The sequence below is a fragment of the Pelodiscus sinensis genome, chromosome 9, assembly GCF_049634645.1.
Source record: "Pelodiscus sinensis isolate JC-2024 chromosome 9, ASM4963464v1, whole genome shotgun sequence".
In the NCBI taxonomy this organism is placed as follows: Eukaryota; Metazoa; Chordata; order Testudines; family Trionychidae; genus Pelodiscus; species Pelodiscus sinensis.
In genome coordinates this window covers 45,953,324-45,980,993 of record NC_134719.1, presented here as the reverse complement: position 1 = coordinate 45,980,993, position 27,670 = coordinate 45,953,324, and the positions used below count along the sequence as shown (strand labels likewise).

At 45.5% G+C, this 27,670-nt stretch overlaps 1 long non-coding RNA gene across 3 annotated transcripts in view; it reads right to left on the bottom strand.

Moving 5' to 3' along the window:
- Positions 1-27,670, bottom strand: part of LOC112544212 (uncharacterized) — a 107,325-nt gene that overhangs the window by 57,155 nt on the left and 22,500 nt on the right. For 2 of the 3 annotated variants that reach the window (XR_012905986.1, XR_012905985.1), the window contains exon 4: positions 6,793-7,297. The exons of the other annotated variant lie outside the window; for it this stretch is intronic. This is a non-coding gene — a long non-coding RNA (uncharacterized LOC112544212). Of the gene's footprint in view, positions 1-6,792; positions 7,298-27,670 lie in introns of those variants that run through there. 3 annotated transcript variants of the gene reach the window in all.

The window sequence follows — 27,670 nt, the reverse complement described above, 5'->3', positions numbered from 1 at the left end:
AACAGCAGATTAAGACCAAATTTATCAAAGCTTAGTCATTCAACAATTCTGAACTGTCCAGAAATTTGGCATCTGTCTCTTCTATGACTTCAGTTTTATTTATTCATTGCAAACTCCTCAGCTCCCCTGTGTTCTGATATACATGGTGGTGCTCTTCCACTTTGTAGAACAAGACTAGCCAGGCAAAGAGAAAAAGATCTTTATAGCCATCTGAATGAGTACTTCTATAATTATAAAATGACTTTTCTCCCTCTATTGAAGGATTTGGAGTATAGATTGATAACGTTTGGTTAAACCGATGAATCCTTTAACTATAACAAGGATCAAATTATTTTGTATATTTACAGTATCTCTCGTGTGTCTAAAAGCACATTACAGATATTATTATGCTACAGTAGAACCTAGAGGCACCAGCTGTGAGTAGCATTATTGTGCTAAACAGTTTACAATACATAGGATGGCCCATTGAAGTCAATGGGAGTTTTGCTATTGATTTCAGTGGAACCAGGATTTCACCAATAGTGAAGAAATCCCTGTCCCACTGGACGTATTCTCTCTAAATTGATAAGACCAAAAGAGTATGAATTGGACCAGAGATGAAGAGGCCCCATGGTCCTGAAGCAGCAGAGCAGAATTTGGGGAGACTGCATGCACTAGACAATCATCATGCCTCCAGAGACCCCCCAACTCAACCTCTTCCCCATGAAGCCCTGCCCATGTTCCAGCCCAGCTCCATTCCTGCCCTGAGGCCCTCCACCCCCTCCGTTCACACCTCTTCCCCCTCCCCAGCCATACGTCACTCAACAGCTGAGTCAGCCAACCGCGCACTGCTTGCACGTGTCTCTCTACCTTCTCCCATGGGGCCCCATGAAAGCAGAGTGGGGCTGGGAAGAGGCAGAGCCCTGGTGGAAAGAGGAGACAGTGAGGCCTCAGAGTGGAGTGCGAGCAGGGCCACATCCTTTAGGCAGCAGTGCACTCCAGAGGTGGCAAGTCAGCAGAGCAGGGGATTGAAACCCAGGGCCTCCGACACCAAGTCCGATACTCTGGGCACTAGATCCGGTTGTCTTTGTGACGCTAACTAGTGAGTCCTCATCTCCTCAGGAGGGAGGGAGACACAAAGCATTTATGTTCTACAGGAGAACATGAGTTAGAGAAGTAGTCGATTTGCCCACAATCACACAAGTCTGGGGTAGCGCTGCAGACACCCAGACCTTTCGGTTTTAAGTGAGCCTGCGCGTCCTGCCCCCAAGGGAATAGCTATTCCTGAGACTTGTCTCTTAACATCTGATTCTTTTGGGAAACCAACCAATCAAATTTGTATTAACCAGGAACATATTTTTAACAATATTTTATTGAATTCTTAAAAATCTAGATTAAGCTCTGCAACTGACCCCGGGTTGCCACTTTGCAATGCCGGGGGGAGCCTGGTGTTGGGCTCCACACCGCATTTCAAAGCGGCAGTGCCACACAGAGCTCAGGATCAGCGCTGCTGCTTTGAAATGCCACTGTGGTATTTCAAAGCGGCAGCACCACACAGAGCTTGGGGTCAGTGTGGGAATCCCCAGCTGATCCCGGGCTTCGGTGCTTTCACCTTTGGGCTGTGTCTACAGTGGCACCCTTTTCTGTAAAAGGGATGCTAATGAGACAAGTTGGAATTGCAAATGCCGCGGGGGATTTAAATATCCCCTGCGGCATTTGCATGAACATGGCTGCCGCTTTTTTCTGGCTCGGGGCTTTGCCGGAGAAAAGCGCCAGACTAGATGGGATCTTTCAGAAAATAAAGCCTTTTCCGGAAGATCCCTTATTCCTCTTAAAATCCGGAAAAGGGTGCCAATCTAGACACAGCCTTGAAGTGTAGCAACAGCCCTAGGGCCATTACTACAGTTCAAAGGCAGAGGCACCCTATCGACTAATCAAATAGTAGATCCAAAAATGCATTGACTATTCAATTGGTGAATTACCTGATCCTTAACATCCTTAGTCAGGGCCAGCACTGGGGAGAAGGCAGGAGGGTGGGATGCCCCCTGGGAAAAACTGGTAGGCTGCGAGGCCTCCCATGCCCTGGACCAGCCCCAGGGAGAAGCCAGCAGGTGCTCCACTCCCTGTCCTGAGCCCCCACCCCACGCCTCTCAACCCCATGCATTGACTCCTACACCCTCACACCCTTCCCTTAACTCTCTTCCTCACCCCTAGCCCTGACCCCTGCAATTCCTACAAACACTCAGCGACCCTGGTCTGAGTGGCTTCTCATCCCCAACCCTGAATCCTGCACTGCTTCACCTCCAGCCCTGAGCACCCCATATCCCCAGCCCCCTGCCCTGACTCCTATCTCCCACAGTCCCCTTCTCTGAAGGACCTGAGCAACACTGGGCAAGTCTATATGTAGAAATTATTTCTTTAAAGATTGGGTTCTTTCTAAAAATAAAAAATCAGAACAGGAAATAAAGCAGCAGACTGTAGAGTTAACACTTCTGTGATGGCCAACTATTACAGTGATGACCACCAGAGATATTCCTTATATAAATTTGTAACACTTTCCATGCAGGAATCTGTGTTTTACACTCAAAGTAAGGGGAAAACACAATGCAAGAAAGTAGTACAGCATGAGATCTAAAAATAGATTCTAAGTTCTGCCAAATTTGTCTTCACTGTCCTGAAATCTATAAATTCTTATCTCATAAGAAGCTGCTTCTGAAATTTTTATCAATTTCCTTTTCCTTAGAGTTCTCAGATTTTTATCATCTCAGACTTATTGCCTTGGCAACCAATAAACATATATTATGAGATTTTTATATTTGAGGTGTAATAAACAGACAAAATGTATGTTGGAAGAAGTGGGCCAAATTCATCTCTAATTTACTGCACTAACTTCTATCAGTGTTGATTTAGATTTTTAGAATCTCTAAGTGCTTTGGGTGCAGGCATAGGCTGTAGAAAATGATTCTATAAAGAAATTTGAGTATATGAGCTTTCAAAAACCTTCTCTTCCTCAAAATAGGTTCAATAATGACACTTCTGGGAAAGATGGGGAAGATAGAGTTGGACTATAATTTTTTTTTTCAAATTTTGTTCCTGTTATAGGAATTTATCAAAATGTTGTTTCTCTGAAAGTCTTTAAAATTCAGCATATGTTAAAGAAGTAAATTTACCACGTGCAAAATTAGCAAACTTTTGAGATACTCTTTTATTGTAATGCAATAGCAGCTGTTGAGGTTGTATTGCGGATTTCAATTTTAAGGGAAGGGAGATTTAAAATCTCATTGAAATAGCATCCAAAGCTTATAATCTGTGCCATTTACATTTTTTGTGGTGGTTTGATGAAAAATGAACTGATACAAAGAGAATAATGAGTTTAAAGATCACCTTTTAGCAGTTTTTCTCCTCACTGTGTTGTCTCACTTTGTGCAGGAAATCTGAAACTCTGATTCTACAACCACATTGTTGCTACTTGTGTATTAAATATACTTGTAATTTTGTCTCTAAAGTATCTGATAACTTTTTAGCTATAATGGAAAATATGTGCCAGTGGAAACACACTGAACTATAATTTAAAAACAAATCTGCCATGGTGTAAATGGAGGGACATTGCAGGGTGTCTGACCAAATTCCCCAGGAGCCTAGGGAAAAGTTCATTGAACGAGAAAAAAGAATGCCAGGAGTCTTAAATTCACCTTTCCTGAATGCTGCTTAAATTCCCACACAATTCACTACCACTTGCAGGAGTGGATGATAATTTTGCAGGGCCCAGGGCTGCGCCGCGGGGCCTGGGGAGGCACAATTTTGAGCATGCGCCTCGGCAGCAGCCGACCGGAAGTAGCGTTTTGCGCATGCACCTCGGCAGTAGCCAACCGGAAGTAGCATTTTGCGCATGTGTCTCGGCAGCAGCCGACCGGAAGTAGTGTGCGCAGGGTGCGTGCGTGGGGCCTATTGAAGTGCGGGGCCCGGATTAGCCGCCCCGCTAGCCGTGCCCTATATCCGCCGCTGACCACTTGTTATTGACTACTCCAGACATGAGACATGAACCCCAATCTAAAAGATAGACAAGAGAGAGCTGCTAAACATTCCCCTCCCCCCATCACTGCATTTTTAAAACTAAATCAGACAGGTGCAAGGTTGCTACAAGCCCAGAACAAAGCTCTCTAATAAAACATACCCCCCTGCACCACACTGCCTTTCAGAGCTACTTAACCCAATTTTGGTTACCCTATTGTAAGCCAACCTGCTCAGTCCTGGGGCTAAGGCCTATGTTTGGGCCAGCATCCACGCCGTTCCCAGTCTAAGTAAGCGCAGTCCCTGTGGCTGGGCCAGGGAAATAAACAAACACGCCGTGGCCCCTTTAAGCCCAGTACAGGGTGGGGCAGGCAAACTCAGTCCATGAGGTAGGCCCAAGCCCTGGGGCAGGATAGCCCCCCCCCCCCCCCCCCCAGTAACAGTTTTAAGTCTGGGCCTTAGTGCAGGGCAGGACACACAAACACAGTTCATAGTGCAATGGGGGAGACTGACACCCAGGGATTGGTGTGGCAGAGAGGATGCAGGCCCTCCCTATTCCATTGCTTCCTGACCCAGGCATCAACGCCTGACCCAGGCGTGGAAGGGCCAACTGCCACTGGGGTCTACAGGGATCTGTCCCACAACACACACTGACTTGCTATAACAATTAAATCAGTCTGACTCATAAGCTGCCCCTGAGCCTCTTCTAGACTCCCAACCTGTCCCACAGGCCCTGTGCATCTGCCGCTCCTGCTGCCACACATTCCCCTCAATCCCCTGGATATTGTGGAATGCCACTTCTGGTGGAGGGAGAGGAGCTTGGACTGGTGGGACCACATAATCCTGCAGTGGCTGCAGAACTTCCACATTCAGAAGGCCACTTGCCTGGATCTCTGTGAGTGACTTGCCCCTGCCCTCAGGCCATAGGACACCCACGTGACACCTGCCATCCCCGTTCAGAAGTACGCGGCCATTGCCCTCTGGAAGCTCACCATGCTCAGTCAGAAACCAATTGGGTAAGGGGAAATCCACAGTTGGGGCCATGCTCCTGCAGGTAACCAAGGCCATCAACCATATGCTGCTATGGAGGGTCTCACTCTGGGAAAAAGGGACACCATTGTCAATGGCTTTGCCACCACGGGTGTCTCCACCTGCAGGGGAGGGGCCATAAATGGCACCCACATCCCCATCCTGGCCCCCAACCACTGTGCTTCAGAGTTTATCTAAAGGAAAGGGTACTTCTCCATGGTGCTGCAAGCCCCTGTGGATCACAAGGGATACTTCACCAACATCAATGCTGGATGATTGGGAAAGGCACACGACACCCGCATCTTTTGGAACTCCTGCCTGTTCTGAAAGATGCAGGTTGGCATTTTTTCCCCTGACCTCACCATCAGAGTCAAGGAGGTGGACATGCCAATAGTGATCCTGGGCAACACAGCTACTCCTTAAACAGGCAGCCTGGACCCCAGCAAGGAGCACTTCAATGCCAGCCTGAGTAGGTGCTGCATGGTGGTGGAGTGTGCATTCGCCAGTTCAAGGGGGAGGTTCAGGAGTCTCCTCACTCGCCTAGACCTCAGCGAGCACAGCATCCCTTTTGTGGTGGTGGCCTTCTGTGTGCTCCACAACCTATGTGAGCTCAAGGGGAAGACTTTTCTGCCAGGGTGGGGGGGGAGAGGGGGCTGAGGCTGAACGTCTGTCCAGGGAACTTGAGCAGCCAATACCAGTGGGCTGTGTCTAGATTGGCCAGTTTTTCTGGAAAATCAGCTGCCTTTCCGGAAAAACTTGACAGCTGTCTACACTGGCCGCTTGAATTTCCGCAAAAGCATTGACTTCCTACTGTAAGAAATCAGTGCTTTCTGTGGAAAACTTTTGCACAAAAGGGCCAGTGTAGACAGCTGAGATTTGTTTTGTGCAAAAACGCATCTAGATTGGCCACGGACACTTTTACGCAAAAAGTGCTTTTGCAGAAAAGCATCCTTGCCAATCTAGACGGTCTTTTCCGAAAATGCTTTTAATGGAAAACTTTTCTGTTAAAAGCATTTCCGGAAAATCATGCCAGTCTAGATGTAGCCGTGCTGTTCAGTGAGCACACCAAGGGGCCATGCTCATGTGAGAGGCCTGGAGGGAGTTTTGTGCAAAGTCAGTTGTGCAAAGTCAGGGACTTGTGACAGGGCAGACAAGGCCCTGCCCCAGAAAGAGCCATAGACAAGTCCTCCAAGAGAGACTTTAGAAGAACTGACCAATCAGGAGCCAGGGAGGCCTACAAAACGAGCTACAAAGCTCAGCAGCAATCAGTGTGAGGCAGAGCTCAAGACTGAGGGGAAGCCCTGGAGATGTCACTCTGAGAGGAGAAAGACTGAGGGGAAACTGAGAGATAGGCATGGAGACACCAGCCGAGGACACCAGATTGGGCCCCTGTTAGGTCTGTACCCTGGAAGGAGTTTGAGTATCACACAGGAGTGTGACTCACCTGGAGGGCTGAGAAGCCAAAAAGCTTTTAAAGAGGCAGTGCAGGCAAATGCATTAGGCCAGACGAGGGGTGCTCATGGGAGGTGTGTCACCCCATTACAGGACCTTTGCGTTCCCTCTGTGTGTCTTTCCTCACCCATCCCTTCCCCTGTTCTCCCTTCCTACCTTCCCCCTTCCCCTGCAGGGCAAAATATTTGTTTGTTTGTTTGTTTAAAATATTTTTACCCTACCTATCTATTTAAAATATTCGAGGTTGCTTACAAATTTTTTTAAAACACAAATAATAAAGACATGCTTCTTGAAAAAACAGGGCTGTTTATTGGGGGAACATAGAACAGGGAAGGGACTGGGTAAAGAACCTGGAAGGGGGGAGGAATCAGAGATGGGACAGGAACTTGCACCAGCCTCCGGGTGGTCGGGAGTCTTCAGCTGCTCTAGAGCCCCCACCAGCCTGTGTTCTGGGACCTGGAGAGGCTTGGAGGGGAAGCCATGGGGTGGGCAGAGAGGTGGCTGGTGGCCCACACCATGCATGACACCATGAGCTCCATCACCGAGGTGAGGGTGGAGAATATGGCATCGGTCTGGTGTGTCAGCTCATCCCAGGTGGCCTTTCTCTGCTCCCAGTCAGCCTGGAATTCCTCTCTGTGGGCCCAGTGCTCCTCCTGGTTGGCGGCTGAGTCCTGGCACTTTTCCTTGAGTCCCTGGATGAGGCACTGCGGGCACGCCATCTGCTCTCTCATGCGCTCCTCCCAGGTGCATTTAAGCCTACAGATCCCGCTGAGTCGGGTAGATTGAGTGGGAGGCGGGGGACGCGCCAAGCTTGCAGCTGTCCTAGCTGTGAAAAAAAGTAAAAAAAGCAGTCATCCCAGGAGACACTGTGCATGAAGCCTAGCCCTAATCTCTGAGCTGACACTGAAGGTCTCAGTTCAGACAATGGTGATGTGCTTCGAGCAAGGCCATTTGTTGCTTAGGCCATTTGTTGCCTAAGTCCTTAGTTCGAATTAACATTTCACTGCCGCATGTAGCCGCGTGGCAGTGAGTTCGGGTTAGTGAAATTTCAAAATGGCGACTGGACGGGAATATGCAAATAAAGCCCGGGATATTTAAATCCCGGGCTTATTTGCAACTCCGGTCGCCTCATTTACCTACCTAACTCGCATTAACGAGCTAGTGTGGACATACCCTATCAGTGTTCTCTGCATCACTGCACTTGATCGGGAGTGGATGCTATCTGAGTGCAGGCAAGACCCTGTGCCACGTGCGGCACTGCTGTGTGTTTCCATGACCCCAGATTAATTAGTGGTTGTAGAGAATCAGCAAGTATAGTGCTTTGGCTGCGTGACAGGGCATCCCAAGGACGAAACCAAGCAAGAGTCCTGAGCCAACAATAACATCTGCCCGAGTCAACGACCTTCGAGAATGCTGTGTTGGGGCTGTGAAAAAGCACAGTTTGTGAAAAGCAGGATGTGGACTTTTGGGAAGTTGAGAGGGTATAAAGACAGTTGTAATCTTGCAATAAAATGATTTCATGCTTGCACCGGCCGGAGACCGTGCCTTCATACACCACAAGTGGTGGCTTGTCATGGGAACGTGTCCCACCACAGAGGCCGGGATAAGGCAGGCCTCTCCAGGAACCTTGTGAGAAGAATTGAGGGGTTCCTGTGTCAGAGCCTCAGGGAGCTGAGTTTTCCAGACTGGCACTCCATGTGCACACACATGAACAAGCTGTTATGTGACCCCCAGGCTGAGTAGGCCAAGAGAGGCATGTATAGCCCCTCACAGCCCATTGCGTGCCCCTGCTTGAAGATAGGGAAAGTTATAGAACTCACCTGAAGTGCCCTTCCCGGGTTTTCTCGGAAGCCTGGGAAACATCCTGGGGCTGGGGGAGTGGCTCTAAAGTGAAAAGCAGCTCCAGACTGGTGGGCATGGTCGCTTGGCTGGCCGTCTTCTCCTTATCGTCATCGTCATTCTCCTCCATGACCCCACCTCCTGCAGGCTGATGCTGGGCATGTCCTGGCCAGACTCAACGACAGAGGCGGGGGAGGTGACTGGTCCCCCTCTCAAGATGGCATCCAGCTGCTCAGAGTAGTGGCAAGTGTGCAGTGCCATCCCAGAGCGTCTGCTCTGCTCCCTGGCCTTGTGGTAGGCCTGCCCCAGCTCTTTTATTTTCATGTGGCACTGGTTAAAGGTCCTGGTGTGCCCTCTCTCGGCCAGGCTGGTCGCAATCCTGCCATAGATATTCATGTTCTTTTTCTTGTTGCCGAGATCCTGGAGGTTGGACTCTACCCCCCCCACACACACCTTGATGAGATCCTGGGATCTCCACACCAGTCCAGGCCAGAGCTCTCCTGTGTCACTGGGTAGGGGAGGCCGTGAGAGCAGCAGAAGTTCTGGAAGCCGTCAGAGGGTGTGAGGGAGCACTGGGGTCGCTCACCTTTGCCTTGGGTCCTGGTCTCTTGCACAGGGTTTGCACATTGGGGTCTCTCGCCTTTTCTTTGTCCCAGGATTTGAGAGCTCCACAGGAAAAGAAGAGCAGTGGATGCAGTTGGTGCAGTCAGAGCTGCAGCTGCAAGAGGCCTCCAGAGGCCAATTATTTTGAAATAGCGGCACCAGCGTGTCCACACTACCAGTATTTCAAATAACTATTTCAGAATTAGCTCTATTCCTGATGAAAAGCAGAAGTACAGATTTCTAGTTGTGGCCTGTTATTTTGCAATAACGGGGTTGGTAGTGTGAACGTTCCGCTTATAAATTCAACGTTGGGGGGGTTATTTCCAAATGAAGTCCTAGTGTACATCAGGGCTAAGGGTCAAGGAGTTCAAACCCTACTGCTGATGTGTGAAGGAATGGGGATTGTAGAGGTGCATGTCATATGCATGTAAAAACGCTGCTTTAAAAAAGACTTTGTACTTCAGTTTTGCTAGGCTCTAAATTATTGTGTGAATCATCAAAATTCACATTTCACTCATTTGTCTCACATTTTGCTTTTGTCACTCACTGGTCAGGGTGTGAGTTGGCCGAGATGGCTGCTGTCACACTTATGAGTAGAGGTCACAGGAACACTCGGGGTATGTCTACACTACCCCGCTAGTTCGAACTAGCGGGGTAATGTAGGCATACTGCACTTGCAAATGAAGCCCGGTATTTGAATTTCCCGGGCTTCATTTGCATAAACTGGGCGCCGCCATTTTTAAATCCCTGCTCGTTCGAACCCCGTGCCGCACGGCTACACGCGGCACGAACTAGGTAGTTCGGGCTAGGCTTCCTAGTCCGAACTACCTAGTTCATGCCGCGTGTAGCCGCGCGGCACAGGGTTCGAACGAGCAGGGATTTAAAAATGGCGGCGCCCAGTTTATGCAAATGAAGCCCGGGAAATTCAAATACCGGGCTTCATTTGCAAGTGCAGTATGCCTACATTACCCCGCTAGTTCGAACTAGCGGGGTAGTGTAGACATACCCATAAGGGTTACAAAGATCCCTTGGACCTGGCATCTAGCTACTAGTTTACCCAAGAATGTCATGGAAGGTTTTTACTGAAAGCCTGTAACACACTGGTCTTCATAAGAGTGAAATGTAAGTATGGTTAATATGTAAGGAGTTATGACTATATACTGAAAAGTGTTCTTAAGATCGTCCACTGAGTATTGAATGGCACCCATTTGCAGTCTGAGTGAAATGCTAACCGAGTAATTGCAAATTCTCCAGGAAAGGCCCTACATAGGGAAACACACACAACAGGGGCTGTCCTGTTTAAAAATGCAGGCAATGGATTTTTGTCTTATAACTGCAGAGTAAGACAAATTCTAGATCTTTCCATTGAGGTGGCAAGATGACAGCAAGTTCATTTCATGAACAATGTCACAGCCAAGCCTGTTTCATGGTATGTACAGAAGATTTTTGGGAGAGCTTCCATTCTTATGACATGACAATGTCTTATTAATTCTATCTAGGTTCTTGTGTGCATGCCATGATTTTATTTTTGATTAACCCATTATTTCCAATATTTCTGCTTGCGATCACTTGAATCTCTGATCTCTTACACTTGCTTTTCTCTATAAACATTGTGGCTACGTCTACACTGGCATGATTTTTTGGAAATGCTTTTAACGGAAAAGTTTTCCGTTAAAAGCATTTTCGGAAAAGCGCGTCTAGATTGGCAGGACGCTTTTCTGCAAAAGCACTTTTCCGCAAAAGCACTTAGACGCGCTTTTCCGCAAAAAAGCCCCGATTGCCATTTTCGCGATCGGGGCTTTTTGGCGGAAAACAAATCTCTGCCGTCTACACTGGCCCTTTTGTGCAAAAGTTTTTCGGAAAAAGACTTTTGCCCGAACGGGAGCAGCATAGTATTTCCGCAAAAGCACTGACAATCTTACATGAGATCGTCAGTGCTTTTGCGGAAATTCACGCGGCCAGTGTAGACAGCTGGCAAGTTTTTCCAGAAAAGCGGCTGCTTTTCCGGAAAAAGTGGCCAGTCTAGACACAGTGGCTGTGTCTACATTGGCACCCCTCTCCAGAAAAGGAATGCTAATGAGACCAGTCAGAATTGCAAATGCCACGAAGGATTTAAATATCCCCCGTGGCATTTGCATGAACATGGCTGCCGCTTTTTTCCGGCTCGGGGTTTTGCCGGAGAAAAGCGCCAGTCTAGACGGGATCTTGCGAAAAATAAGCCCTTTTCTGGAAGATCCCTTATTCCTACTTGAAAGCCCTTTTCCGCAAGATCCCGTCTAGACTGGCGCTTTTCTCTGGCAAAACCCCGAGCCGGAAAAAAGCGGCAGTCATGTTCATGCAAATGCCGCGGGGGATATTTAAATCCCCCGCGGCATTTGCAATTCCGAAGTGTCTCATTAGCATCCCTTTTCCGGAAAGGGGTGCCAATGTAGACACAGCCAGCCAGTGTGACAGGGTCAGGCCAGGGAGCTGCTGCAGAGAAGGGAAAAGGAAGCCCAAAAGGGGAAAAAAAAAACCTGTGAGAAGAAGCAGAGAACTATAGCCCAATTAGATGCAGCTGGGAGGGAGCTGACTCAGGCAAATTGGGGCCAGCTGACTTCTCTACTGTCTGTCTGAGGGCCTTTAAAAGCCTCAGCAATTGGAGGCTGGAGGGGAGAGTGAGAGGATGAAAGGAAGGTGGTGGAGAGACAGAGAGGAAGAACTCGGAGAGAACAATTTTGACCAGCACTAGGTAAAGACAGTTAGGGAGGGAGCCTCAGGGCACCTGGCTGGGCTCCCTACCATTGAGACCCGCTGCAAAACCCCAAATTTGGGGGCTAAGGGGAGTAGGCCTACCCAGTGGTGGCTTGGGGAAGAGGGGTCCTTGCCACAATAGCTAAGCACAATGAGTTAAACAGAGCTGTGTGCTGCTGTATAACCGGTAATCTGGGGTGTTCTGTTCCTTTGGGAGCAGGCTCTGAGAATTCCAGGACTGTGCTGTGAATCGAGAGTAGCTTGGACTGGGACAGGGTTTGCATGCCTATTGGTAACCTGCAAAGAGAGAGAGAGAGAGAGAGCAAGCAAGGCCTGAAAGGCAGTACACACCCCGTCTCTGGGAGCATAAGGGTACTGACCCTAAGAAGGCACAGACAAGGCTTCCTCAGGTTCAGGACTGCTTGAGGGAAGGTGCCTCATCACCCTCTGTCTTCCAGGGAAGCGCCACAGACTACTCTTAATCCTGTTAAATGAGGATGAAGTGCTGGTGATAAAATATTTACTGAGGCACCTTTTGGTCTCTCAACTTCTTCAGAAGGGCCAGCGTAGATGAGAGCATCTTCTGAAGCACAGTTTTTCTCTCTCTGGTTGCCAGACAGTTCAGCTTATAGGCTCATAGACTATAAGGTCAGAAGGTACCACCATTATCACCTATTGTGACCTCGTGCACAATGCAGGCCAGAAAACCTTTGCCAGCTGCCTTATCTTTGTCTCTGGGAAGCTATCCACTATATGAAACCATAGGAAGCGATAGAAATAGACAATGTGCCCCACTTTCTCAAACTTGCTCTCTAATACAAAACCTTAACAGTGACCTCAGGAGGCACAGGATGGAGGTGGAAGTAAAAGCCTTAAAGGGGAACTGAGTGTTACTGACAGCATTGTAGACAATATGCAACTGAAAAGGAATGCATAAGTCTTCCTCTTTACCTTTAAAAGTATTGAAGTAAGTTTTGTGGAGGGATGCTGTATGTTCTGATGCAGTTCTGCCTGTCACTAGACGTAGCTTTTGTTTGACAACACACCTATATCTCTATATAGGAAACTTTTTAAGTTGAGAATTTTCCCCAAATATATTAATCCGAGTGAGATCCAGCTTTTTTCTTCAATTGAAAAATCTGTATGGTACACTTTAAATAAATACTTATTGGCATTTTAAAAATAAGTTTAGTTTTTGAACTATTTAGAACTATTTTGAGCTATTTACCAACACAATATCTTTAAAGGCACAAAGAAAAAAAAACCCTTAACCCGCTTACTGCCATGAAACAGGGACTTAAGTGGTAGCGGGGGCCAAAACCAGACAGTGAAGTCGATAGTCACTTGATATACACTGCCATTTCTTCACTGGCTTTTGGAGGAACACAGGAAAAGCATGTAACCCTTCTGTCAGGTTGAGAGCCAGTTTTTTTTGTAATGATCATATAAAACAGAAACAGCTCAAGCCCCCACCCAGTAATCTAGGAAAACTTAAACACCACTCCTAGACACCCATAAGAGTCAATGCTCCCATATGTACCATATGAGCTTGTAACAGCGATCCCATGCACACAGGCCTCCGATGATCAGCACATATATTTGAATCTTGTAAACCCTTGCTCTGAAGGCATCATCCAGAAGCATATTTCTCCACTTTTGAGTCTGGTCATCACAGAAGAAGGAGTTCACACCTTCACCTCAGGTGGCGGGATGGCTTTACAAGGCAACCTGGAATAGTGTCGTAGTGCAGTTGCCAGGTTCTGGAATGGGGCTTGATGCTACACAAGACATGGGGTAGCATTTCACTGGTACAGCTGACCTTTACATATTGCTTGTCCTGATTTTCCATGGCAGATATTTCCCTTCAGCAAGATGAAATTGAGCTAGGCCCTGTAGATGAATCTCAAGGTAGAAAATCAGGTGAAATTGCTCCCATGAAGAAAGTGGTTGCTGGTATCTCACTTGCATGTCACCATGAAGGCCTGGCCCTGGTCCAGTTTCCACCTCAGGTTTTCCACATACTTCCATATACTCTTTCAGAATCCTCTCGAGCATCATTCGAGATCTCAGCATGATGATTGTGTGCTCTGTGTTCTTGCCCTGTGGTAGCATGACTCCCAATTCCTGACATTCCTCATGCCACGTCTATATCCTATCGAGTCCTAGAATTTGTTAATAAAAACCTCAGCTGTCTTATTAAACTAGCTCCCCAATCCCTGGAACTGCATACATTCCACAGCAAATCATAGAGTCTGACCCAGTCATCTTATTTATCTAATACTCTGAACCCACCAAAGCAAAGAGAGCTCTGTACAACACAGCAAACCAAACAGAATAATCTAAAATGGTAACAATAGCCATAGGCACACTCTGCTTAAGGAAGATGGATGAAAAGCCCTCTGCCACCAGGAAGCACTTTGCTTTGAGACAAAAGTTAATTCATACAAGTTAAACTGCTATAGAATGGCTTGATATTCTACAGGAACTGACTACTGATGAAGACTAGAGTCAGAATTCCATGCAATCATAGCTGCATGGACATATGGATTTGACTGTCTCCTTGGTTTCAGTAGAATCATGGAAAACTTCAGACACTTAAGTACTCCTGCCACCTATGGAATTAACTTTTAAAAATAACTAAAATACCGTATTACCATCTATTTTACTAAAGTACTAGTATCAAATTGTCAATATAAACAATAGCATTATGTCATATTGATCATATTGCTATTATTTATATTGACAATATGATAGCAGCACTATAGCAAAATAAATGATAATATGGTATTCTAGTTATGTATTATCCATCTTATTTATTAATCTTAACTTTACTATATAGTATTCAAGTTATTTTTAAAGTTGATATTAAGGAAATATTAATATTATGGAATGGCTCAATGTAATATCATAATATAATCTGCCTTCATTATAGTCTTGTGCAAAGGCGTTCTGTAGCACTCAGTGGAGTCTTTCTGTGAGGCCCCTTTTGTATTACACCTGTAGTTGTGTGTCATGTCATTTACATAATGGATCTGCTGTGGCCCAGAGGACTTTAAACTTGTTGGGCAAGCTGTATAAATACATACCTAGAATATCTGGTCTTTTTATTACTATGGAACATTCCTGATTTTCAAATCTCCAGCGATTTGCTCAGCCCTATGGCTAACTTACTATCCATTTACTCCTCTAGGGCTGTGTCTACATTGGCACCCTTTTCCGGAAAAGGGATGCGAATGAGACACTTCGGAATTGCAAATGCCGCGGGGGATTTAAATATCCCCCGCGGCATTTGCATGACCATGGCTGCCACTTTTTTCCGGCTCGGGGCTTTGCCGGAGAAAAGCGCCAGTCTAGACGGGATCTTTCGGAAAATAAAGCCTTTTCCAGAAGATCCCTTATTCCTGAATTTAAGAGGAATAAGGGATCTTCCGGAAAAGGCTTTATTTTCCGAAAGATCCCATCTAGACTGGCGCTTTTCTCCAGCAAAGCCCCGAGACTGAAAAAAGCGGCAGCCGTGTTCATGCAAATGCTGCGGGGGATATTTAAATCCCCCATGGCATTTGCAATTCCGAAGTGTCTCATTAGCATCCCTTTTCCGGAAAAGGGTGCCAATGTAGACACAGCCTAGCTGTTTCTTTCACCTTTCTAGCTGTAACCCTTCTTTCTGGTGTTGGAAGGAAAATCTAGTGCAAGGATCTGCAGCCTCTAGCTCTAGAGCCAAATATGGCTCAGTACAGAATCAAATATGGCTCTTTTGTCATCCCCAAAATACACACAACTTTTTAAATTAAAATGAAAAATTAATTCAAAATTTTAAAAACACATAATTACTCATGTCAAGATGTGGGTTTTTTGTCTATTTCACCTTTAACTGTTCATTTTAACAATCATCCATCCTCTTCATGCATTGGGGATCATGTATATTCTCCTTTGATTTGATTGGTCAAGAAAACTTTCCATCATCATATGTGATGGTGAACTCTGTTCCCCTCTAACAGTAAAAATGACGAAGAGAAAGAGAGATGATGAGTAATTAAATTTTCAAAAGGAGTGGACAGACTTGTATGCATTTATGGACAGGATCTCCACCCTATCTCAACCATAGTGAAGGACAGTTCACAAACAAACAAACCAACCAACAAAAAATTAATTTCATGACAAAACATGCAGCATTTGCTACAAAATACCCTGAGGGTGACGCTTGAAAAAAAAAAAGCCTGCGAGGAGCTGCAGCAAAAAATGAACACTGGACAAAATAGTTTGCTGGCATGGTCAAAAAAAGGTGGGAGTTTAAATTCCAGAAGTTTTGTGGGCTCATACAGCATTATTCGAGAATTAAGGCCCTTCACTGATGGGGATTATGTTAAGAAATGCATGCTAAAAATTGGTCATGAACTATTTGATGAGTTTCACAATGAGGACAAAAACATACAGAAAATTCAAGACATGCCATTATTGGCAAAAAAAGTTCATGACAGAGCTGTGAAAATGGCCCATCAAATCAACAAGGAACAAAAGCAAAAATTGAGTACAACGACTTATTTTTCATTTGCTCTGGACAAGACAACCGGCATATGTGACATTGTGTATTCTGGAATGATATCCTTGTGGAAATGCTGTGCATGAGGAAATTATTGAGATATTACCAATGAAAAATCGAACAAGGAGATAAGAAATCCTTAAAACTGCAATGAACTTAGTAAACCAGTGAGAAATACATCTGGATCATCTTCTGTCTGTGTGTACGGATGGTGAACTTTGCATGGTTGGCAAATACAGGGGATTCCTTACTCTTGGTCAAAACAGCTGACCTACCCACTTTTGAGCTTTCATTGCATTGTGCATCAGGAGGCACTTTGTGCTCAATCTTGTGGAACCGATCTCAGAAATGTAATGGGACTGGTCGTTCAGACTGTCAGTTGGATTCTTGCCTGAACTCTTAATCACTGTTAATTTCAGTCACTGCTCAAGCAAACAGATTCCAAATACCCCAATCTACTAATGTACAATATTCACTAGTTATCTCATAGCAAAGTTTTGTCTCATTTTGCCACCAGCTTTATTGAGATTAAGTAATTTTTTTAATATGAAGGGTGTTAAGCACAACGAGCTTTCAGACTGTAACTGGTTGCTCAAGTTTTACTATCTTGTCAACATTACCAGTCATTTGAATGAGTTGAACTTTAAGCTACAAGGGCAAGGAAATACAGTCCAGACTGCAGCAGGCAGTGTTTGCATTTGAGTCAAAATTGACTGTCTTCATCAAAGATATCGAGACAGACAGACTGGCACATTTTGAAAGATTATAAATGTTTCATGATTCGTATCAGAGAGAGAATCCGAATAACAGCCTTGATTTGCAACAGTTTGCCGGGTTTGTTTCTGAGCTCCTGATAGCATTTGAGTCTCGTTTTGTTGACTTTTGCAAACATAGTGCTCTGTATACGTTTATGATTCATACACATAAAATGTCCATTGAAGAACTGGATTTGACAGTCATTCCAGGTATCTCAGTCAGAGATCTGGAAATGGAAATAGCAGATTTCAAGGAGTCGGATATATGGGTGGAAAAATTTGTCAAGCTGAATTCTGATTTAGAATGCTTTGTTCAACAACGTGCAGAATTGGCAAAACTGCACAAATGAGCTAACATGAAGAAATTGGAGCACGATGATAATCTGATTCTGCAAACTAAGAAAAAATTTCCTGTCACATAGAATACCATGCAGAATGTCAGCTTGGCCTTACTTTCAATGTTTGGCTCCACCTATGTGTGTGTAAGCAAGCTTTCTCTGATTTGAATCACATCAAAGGTAATTTGCATTCAAAGGTCCATCTAGCCCAGTAGCCTGTCTGCCAACAGTGGCCAGTGCCAGGTGCCCCAGAGGGGGCGGACCGAAGACAATGATCAAGCAATTTGTCTCGTGCCAGCCATCTCCAGCCTCTGACAAACAGAGGCCAGGGACACCATTTCTATCCCCTGGCTAATAGCCTTCTATGGACCTAACCGCCATGAAATTATCTAGCTTTTCTTTAAACTCTGTTATAGTCCTAGCCTTCACAGCCTCCTCTGGCAAGGAGTTCTACAGGATGACTATGCGCTGTGTGAAGAAGAACTTTCTTTTATTAGTTTTAAACCTGCTACCCATTAATTTCATTTGGTGTCCTCTAGTTCTTCTATTATGGGATCTAATAAATAACTTTTCTTTATTCACCCTGTCCACACCACTCATGATTTTATATACCTTTATCATATCCCCCGTTAGTGTCCTCTTTTCCAAACTGAAAAGTCCCAGTCATTTTAGCCTCTTTTCATATGGGACCCGTTCCAAACCCCTAACAATTTTAATTGCCCTTTTCTGAATCCTTTCCACGGCCAAAATATCTTTTTTGAGGTGAGAAAACCACATCTGTACATGGTATTCAAGATGTGGGCATACCATAGTTTTATAAAGGGGCAGTAAGATATTCTGTGTCTTATTTTCTATCCCTTTCTTAATAATTCCTAACATCCTATTTGCCTTTTTGACCACCGCTGCACACTGTGTGGTAGTTTTCAGAGAACTATCCACTATAACTCCAAGATCTCTTTTCTGATTTTTAGTAGCCAAATTAGCCCCCATCATACTGTACGTATAGTTGGGGTTATTTTTTTCCAGTGTGCATTACTTTACACTTATCTGCATTTAATTTCATTTGCTATTTTGTTGCCCACTCACTCAGTTTGGTGAGATCTTTTTGAAGTTCTTCACAGTCTGCTTCTGTCTTGACTATCTTAAACAGTAAGGTACCATCTGCAAACTTTACCACCTCACTGCTTACCCCTTTCTCCAGATCATTTATGAATAAGTTGAACAGGATTGGCCCCAGGACTGACCCTTGGGGGACACCACTAGTTACCCCTCTCCATTCTGAAAATTTACCATTTATTCCTACCCTTTGTTTCCTGTCTTTTAACCAGTTCTCAGTCCATGAAAGGACCTTCCCTCTTATCTCATGACAATGTAATTTACACAAGAGCTTTTGGTGAGGGACCTTGTCAAAGGCTTTCTGAAAATCCAAGTATACTATATTTACTGGATCACCCTTGTCTGCATGTTTGTTAACCCCTTCAAAGAACTCTAAGGGTATGTCTACACTACCCCCTTAGTTCGAACTAGGGGGGTTAATGTAGTCATACGGAGTTGCAAATGAAGCCCAGGATTTGAATTTCCCGGGCTTCATTTGCATGATCCCGGCCGGCACCATTTTTAAATGCTGGCTAGTTCGGACTGCGTGCCGCGCGGCTACATGCGGCACGAACTAGCTAGTTCGGATTAGGCTTCGAACGAGAATTAGGTAGAACGAGGTGTACAGCTAGTTTGGATTAGGAAGCCTAATCTGAACTAGCTAGTTCGTGCCGTGTGTAGCCGCGCGGCACGCAGTCCGAACTAACCGGCATTTAAACATGGTGCCAGCCGGGATCATGCAAATGAAGCCCGGGAAATTCAAATCCCGGGCTTCATTTGCAATTCCATATGACTACATTAACCCCCCCTAGTTCGAACTAGGGGGGTAGTGTAGATATACCCTAATAAATTAGTAAGACATGATTTCCCTTTACAGAAACCACGTTGACTTTTGTCCAACAAATTATGTTCTTCTACATGCCTGACAATTTTATTCTTTACTATTGTTTCGACTAATTTCCCCGGTACTGAACTTAGACTTACCGATCTGTAATTGCCAGGATCGCCTCTAGAGCCCTTTTTAAATATTGCTATCACGTTAGCTATCTTCCACTCATTAGGTATAGAAACCGATTTAAAGGATAGATTACAAACCACAGATAATAGTTCAGCAGTTTCCCATTTGAGTTGTTTTAGAACCTTTGGATGAATGCCATCCGGTCCCGGTGATTTGTTAATGTTAAGTTTTTCTATTTGTTCCAAAATAGAAAAACAGAAGACAGACTGAATGCATGCATGAAGCTGAATTTGACCAGTTATGATGTAAACTTCAAAGAAATGTGTGAAAAGATGAAGCAGCAGAAGTCCCATTAAATAAAGTCCTTTAGTACAATGTTTCACTTATGCTAATATTAATCATGTCAGTTATTAGTAATACTAAGTTGTATATTTACAGTCATGAAAATGGGCATTCTTATACTGGCTCTTTGTTGACCACTTGTTCTGAATTTTGGTGTAGTTTGGCTCTTGGGTCTAAAAAGGTTGCCAACCACTCATCTAGTGGATAGGGCCTGTGATTCAAGAAAGCTGGGTCCAGTTACTGGTTCAGATTCTCTTAGTAACTGGACAAGTCACTTAGTCAACTATGCCTCAGTTTCCTAAGATGGAAATGGGGGATAATCCCACTTCCCTACCTCAAAAGAATACTATGAGGATAAAATCCTTTAATGATTGTGAAGCACTGAGATAATGGGGTTGTATAAGTGTCTAGATTTGTGTTTCATCACCACTGGGGTTCACTGACATCTTTGTTGGCCTAGCTCTCAGAAACACTCTCTTACCAGCAGGCACTTTATCTTTTCCATCCTTTCCTCAAAAGCTTTATTTTGGCTCTAGCAGTTTAACCCTTTAAGTGCCAAACAGTATATGAAACAAGGACTTAATAGGTTGACATTCAGTCCTACACAGAAGGTTAACAGAGGCATGGGATCCTGTACACCTCTAAAGTCTCACTTAAGCCTTCTAGAATGGTGTGATTTGAATTTAAATGTTGCTTAGGTCTTATGTGAGCTTTCTGTGCAGAACTGAATTTTATACATTATTCAAGTCAATATGGAACCCCCTGGGCTGAATATTCATAAGATATCAGTTGTCTAGACCCTAAAATAATTGAATCAAGTTATGTTTATTGATTTTAAGGAAAGCTTTATTGGTAGGATTATATCTTACTTCATGTTTCTTAACTCCTGGGTATGCCTGAATAAAAATAAGCCACTCTTCAGCTTTGATTTAACAATGACACATTAGAAATTGAAACATGTGAAACATGCCTGTGTTTTGCAAAAATAATTCTACTGGTTTTGCTCTGTGCTTATGCTGTCTTCAGTGCTATAAAATTATTTCTTCTTTTTCCATGTAAGTTATTTTCTTTTTTTCTGTGCATTTTGCACTCATTTTCATATGTTTGTCATCAGAGCATTAAAAAATCATTAAAAAAACCCTTTGTGCTATAAAAGTCTTGACAGCACAGTTTCAGCTTCCTTTATTTTTTTCCTTTCTCAGACAATTCACAGTCAATGTTTGGAAACATCAAAGTTTGTAGACTATGATTCATTTTTATCTAGATCTTTTATTTAGCATGAGTTTCTAAAAACTACCTGATAGCCAAAAAATAAACACAAAAGGTATCAAGTTCAATACGATGTTGACTTGTCTTCAAGGTTTCTCATAATCAGGAGATGGAAATGACTTACATCATTCTTGTACATCAGACTTGATTGATCATATAACTGCTAGTTAAAACTATATTGTGTACACAGAATAGGAAAGGAATTATACAGTGATGTGTTTTAATTGGTTAGCCAGTTTTGCTGACATTATTTGCATGATTACATTTAATGGCTGCAATTTACTTTCAGTAGCTCCAGAATGGTCTTGAATTCCCATTTTCAAGGTTACATTTATTAAGGTATATTTTCATGAGCCAAGTTAAGAATGGATATGCAGGTCCCCCAAATTAGTTTGCACAGATGCACCATGCAGAAGAATATTATTTCTGGGGAATTAAGTCCCTTCTTTCTCCTTCAAGTGTAATGCCGATCTCCTCAGCACCTGGACATCATGAACCTTTCCAGTATTTCCCACATTTGTATTCATGAATCTACTTTCTGTGGTCCACCTAGCCTTGCAGAATAAGTGCAAATAAACTTTACAGTTCACACACTCACATGCCTCCCTTCATGAACAAATGATTGGGATACAGGTGCCAGCACAGCCACTGCACAGTTTAGAATCCTACACTCTCAAATCTAGTTATTTCTGGAAGTTATGGGCAACTGTTACCCAGGGTTCTTTCAACCCAAACCTCTTGGTAACTTTTACCACCTCGCAGAGAGTATCAGGAGATAATTCAGGGGAGACACGGTCGTCCAACCGATAGCTGGATGGTACAAACAGGACAACACAAGAGTGCTTTCACTTAGTCTCAAGCACATACACACGTCCGCAACAGGTTAGTAAAACACGCCCACCCTCGATAATTACCGAAGTTGATTGTGGCTCTCGAGTGACACTGGGCAGGCTTCCAATGGCCAGTCTTCCGGAGGGGACGAAGATGTGTCCAGATGTGAAGAGTCCTCAAGGAGTCCTGGAGGCATCCCTCCAAGTGTTCCCCAAAATTGTCCCACTAACTCAAACTTTCCTTTCCTATTTATGCATTAGTATTACTGTAGGGGATTGACCCCCGGGGGGGGGGCTTAAGTCCGCCCCCTCAGTTACCAAAGTCGTCTGTCACGCCACGCGGCTCACTCTGTGCGTGCCCCACGGCGGTTGGGGGAAGGGGGTCCAGGCCCGCCCTCGCTCCGGACCCCAGCCCAGGGCCCTAAGGTCAGGGAAAGACTCCCCACCTAGCAGGGGGGGTCGAGCCCCCTAAACTCCCCTGCTCTCACAGTCCACGTCCCTGCCCTGGGCCACTTCTTCCCCCGGAACCAATCGGTTCACCTGGGTGCTCCCTCTGTCCCCACCCAGGGCCTCCAACACCCGCTTATGCTCTCCGGTCCTTGCGGGGGAAGCGTCTCCTCGGCGTCCCCCCCTCTTGCCTGGCTCACGGCCGCTTTTGAATGGCCCGCCGGTCGCAGGCAGATGACGTCCGTGCCTTCATCTGCCTGCGGCCCCTCCCCGGGCCGGGCGTCACCCCGCCATCACCCCGCCCCCGGCCTCTTCCGGCGCTATCTGCCGGCCCTGGCTCGTCACCCGGCCGGGGTGCCGGCCCCCCCGTGTTAGCCCCGTGCTCGGCGGTCTGTGCCGCGCCGGGGGGTGAGCCCCCCCGCCATGCTTGCGGCGTCCCGGCGGCTCCGCTCGCCCCCACCCGCCCCGGCTCGTTCCCCGGCCGGTGTGCTGGCTTCCCCGCGCTGAAGCCGCGGGCGGCGGGCTGTGCCGTCCCGGGGGGTGAGTCCTCCCACCCTTCCCGCGGCGTGCCGGCGGTTTTCGGGAGGGGCGGGGCTACCCCGCCACAATTACAATAACATGTCACTCAAAAACTCGTTAGGCAAGCACTTTTTAAAGGTTTTCTTCTGATCAGCATTTTCACCAGATGCATTTTTTCTTTTTCAGAGATTCCATGCCCAGGGCCCCTGATAGATATATGTCTTAGGTCATTTAGACAAACTTCCTGTTTTTCCTAATGTATAGCTCAATGATTTCACTAGAGATATAGGCCTCAGGAAGTACGCGGGGTCAAGATGCCCTCTCTGTGGCACTCAAACACCCTTTCTGTCCCTGACTGTGGTCCAAGTCTAATTTGGGCCTGTTAGCTTGGTTGCTAAAGTTTATGCAGTAAGCAATAGTGGTTCAGGCACATTACTGGATTTGCAGAAATTGCTCTGTACACACCCACCTGTGGTTAGATCAGTGTTAATTGCCCCACAAACCTGCTTGCCACAATTCTGACAGGATTTTCCAAGCAAAAGTGGCTTGCAATTGACTTATAGCAGTCCAGTGTTGCCAACTTCCACAGGGCAATAGCAACCTACTTCTGATCTGCTTTGGTTTCCCTGGATCGAGTGTTCTGTAACTCGATGTTTGATGCTGTGATGATGTTGGATTTTAATATGAACATGCAGATCAAGGTTTATCCATTGTTGTGTGTTTGTCCCAAATTCAATAGAGGTGTCTATTGAAAGATTATTCTTTGCTGAGTCTGTTTATTCTACTTATATGCCTGTATGATTTTTGTTTGTGATATTATGACTATTGGCTCTGTACTTGTGTTTTAAATGTTTGCTTCTGAGACAGCAACAGTTGCCACCCACCTATTGTGAGGGGTGGCTACTAAGTGAATAGCAGTACTCCTCTGACAGTGGGTCTTAAGTGTTGCCAATAAACATCTGAGGAAGTCTGCTGGAAACCTGCCGACCAGCAGGCAAGCCATGGCTGTTTGCCTAAAAAGGACATGGACAGCTGAGTTACTCATGTGGCAAACTCCATTTTGGGGAGTCCCTTCTCACAGGGACAACTACAGATTTTCCTCCTCATGGGCACAATAATAAAAGAGATCCTAGGGGTTCCTCCATTGTCTTCATTCATGCTCTTCACTTCAGAAGCATCTTTGCTATGAAAAAAGGGCCCGGAAGGATTGTTGACCCATCCTTACAAAGGATGTACTCCAGAGACTTTTAAGATAGCAGTTTGTTTCATCTCTGCAAGCCTTCACCAGGAACTTTGTGATTGGTGTATGTAATGTAATTTCTTTAACAATTCTACTCTCAACCTTTTCTTTCTTTTAATAATACACCTTTAGATTTTAGATTCTAAATGATTGGCCCAGCATGCTCCTTTGGGTAAGAACTGAGGTATAAATTGACCTGGGAAGCTGGCTCATCCTTTGGGATCAGTAGAACCTGTTCCGAGTTGGTGAGGTGCAGTGCAGTGCTGGTTGTGGCACAGGTAAAGGTGGAGAGTCTAAGGGGATTGCTTGTGTCATTTATTGCTGGCCAGAGTGGCAGCTGAAGTGTTCTTGGTGACTGGTTTGAATAGAAAACCATCCCCAGTCTTGGGCTGTAAGTAGCCCTGTTATAAGCAGTTTGCCCTGATTTGACTCTCAGTGGTGCCCCCAGGCCACTGTTATATTACAGGTGCAAGCTCCTCATGCAGCTACAATGTTCCATTTCCTCACTCTGAAGCCACTGCTTAAGAGCTAAGGCTTCCAAAAAGTTGAGATCTTACCACATTGTTGTGGTTATTCTGTACCAGAAGAGATGGTCTACCCATGGGCATACCACAGCAACATCAGCATTGACCATATCTGTATCCTATGATCTGAATGAGTTGTAATTGATGTTCAGGATCAGCGATGTTTGTTTGTCAGAAAATTCTGCCAAAGTTCCATCCAGCATCTTGTTGATTGCTTATTTCATTGGATAACTATCTGCTCATGCAATTGGGAGACAGAGCAAAACCAGATCCTCATCCCATTGCTCCATGTCTGCAGCCCAGTTTGTGAGAAGCAGTGTGATCAGGAACTGCCACTGGCAAACATGTGAAGATGAGGACAATACCAATCATGCACAGAAAAGAGTACCAGAATGCCACCCTGTTTATGCAGAACCTTGAGTTACTATCTCTGAAATGGTAGTACAGGTTGAACCTCCCAAATCCAGGACTCTTTGGTCCGGCAACATCTGGGCCATGGATGTTGCTGGACCAAACAACCCCAGAGGTAACATCAGGAGCCAACTGAGGGTATGTCTACACAGCACAGTTATTTTGACATAACAGCTGTTATTTCAAAATAAGTTTCCTAGCACAGCCAAACTACTATTTCGAAATAAATTCAAAATACCGGAGGGCTTATTTTGAATTTGGTAAACCTCATTCTATGAGGAATAACACCAAATTCAAAATAACTAATTTGAAATAAGTGCTGTGTAGATGCTTATTTTGAAATCGGGGGCCTCCAGTCCTTCCCAGTGTGCCCTGGTAGCCTCTCTGGGCCAAACCGGAAACACTCCTCTCCTCTTCCCCCAGCCCCTGGCCAAGGAACGCCTAGTATCAGCTGGGCCAGGTGGCCAGGGAATCCTGGCCCAACTGGGGACACCCCACCCTTGTGGCAGCAGGGCCAGCTGTGGCCGGGTGGCCCCAGCTTGGAACCCCCAGGATACCCCTGATGGCTGTGGGACTGTATTGGGCAGACTTAGCTGCAGGACCTGCAGCTGAAGCAGGGCTGGCAGGGGTGGGTGGCCTCAGCTGGAGACCCCAGGGAGTTTACAGTGGGCCAGCCCTAGCAGCAATGCAGTCTGGCCAGGCGATTCCAGGCATGGAACCCGGAGTGACGGTGGGAAATACCAAGTGGCAGAGTGGCCGGCAGGGGCCAGGCTGTCCTGGCTGGGAACTCTGGGAGACCTTGGAGCAGTGTGCGGGTATCAGGATGGGTAGCCTGTGCCAGGCCAGCATTAGTGGGGCCAATGGCAGGGCAGGAAGTCAAAGGGAGAGGAGCCCGGGAGTGGAGCAGCCAAGAAGGGAGCACTGACGTCCCCATGTCTGGCAAATTCCGTTTTGGGAAAGCTCAGGTCCTGAGGGTGCTGGGCCAGGGAGGTCCAATCTGTACTAATTTCAAATAACAGCACCAGTGTAGATATGGTACTTGCTAATACATAGCATTGTGCTCATGTTCTGCACAGCATGATATGGACACTCTGTGCAAGTGTGCGGAGCATGCACATAGTCCAATATTTGAGTACATGTATCAGTGAAGACATTCTTATAGAATATGCCCTTATCAAAGAAGTAGAATATTTATTAAACCCTGTTCATTGGGAAGCACGTTATGCTCCTCTGCAGTGTTACAGTATCCTGTAGTTATAATGGAGCACATAACAATAATACATTTTGTCTCCTCCCCCCACGCCATAGCTTTGGGGTGTTTGATATCTAATTCTGAACTTTGTGACGTAAGCCAACAAGGCTTATGACAAAAAAATTGTACCATGTGTCAGTAAAGTAACTTTTTAGGCTCAGAGAATAGATGAGAAATGCACTCACAAAAGTCCCTCGCAACTTCCATTTGTCTTCCATTATATTGCTAGGCATTACATCCCAGTTGTATGACATTTTGTCATCTGTAATTTATTATGGGCCAGATTTTGGATTGGACTGCATGCTGCTACAAGAGGATAATCACTCAAGAATTCTCATAGCCCTGCATAGCCTTCTTCTACCTTGAGTCGGGCAAGCAAAGAAGCACCCGCATCCCACCAATCAGGTGGGTAGGGAGAACATGAAACCATGACCTCCCTCCCAAAGAAAACAGGGAGGCCAGCATACACTGCATTTTACTGTTGATATGACCCAAGAACAACTTACTAGCCCCCTTGAGCAAGCAGGGTAGGGAAAGAATGTTACTGGCATATGTAGAATTTCATGATGGCATTCACTAAATGTTCCTAGTGACATCTAAAAGACAATGGTGACTCCCATGACAACCCTCCATTTGCCTTGGAACTGTTCCCATTAGGATCAAGGTAGCATCCGCTGGACGATATTATTCCCCAGACCTATAAGTCTTCCTAATGTAGCGTTGTTTGATGTGAATTGTGTGTTAGTAATGTTAATTATGCAGTGTTTTTGGAAAAATGTTTTCACTGTATGGTGGAAATGTCAGTCTCATTAACCATCATTATTTCTTGTCGGTAAACTGGAGAAACTGTGAATGAATGCTAATTTTTGCTCATAATCATGGAGAGGTATACATATGTTTCATAAATGTTTTGTTTGTAGTTTCTGAAGCACTAGAATGATCTTTCTTTTTCCTTTCCAAATTTTATTATCCTGGATCCAATCCACAAAAATAAAGATTGATGCTCTTATTGAGTGCCTTAAGTGGGTATAATGAAGCAGCATTCACCTCTCACAAGTGCTCCCTCTGGCTGAGTGTGTGTGCTCATACTCTCTGTAAGTCAGCTGAAAGCCTCTTTGGCAGCTCAGCCCTCCAACCGAATCAGAGCCTGTTGTCCTCTGCTAATGTTCCTCAGTCTGTTCTCTCAGTCTGTTCCCCACTCTGATGGAGAGTGGTGCCTGCAGGGCTTGCCTTCTTGGTGACAGTTTCCTCGCCCTTACCTTTAACTCAATATAGTCCAAAACAGCTCTCCTCATGGAGCTGTCCACAGTGCTGCTGTTTCCTCAGTCAGCCAGTCACCTGGTCTTCACCCAGTCTTCACAAATTGAGGGCTCAAGAAGAAATGCCTCTTGTCTGGTTACTCAGTTCCTTTTATCAACCTTCCTGGCCCCTGATTGACTGCTTCCCTTGCAGCCATCCTAGCCTGTCTGGAGGACCTCTCTATGGTTCTTTTCTGGGGTGGGGT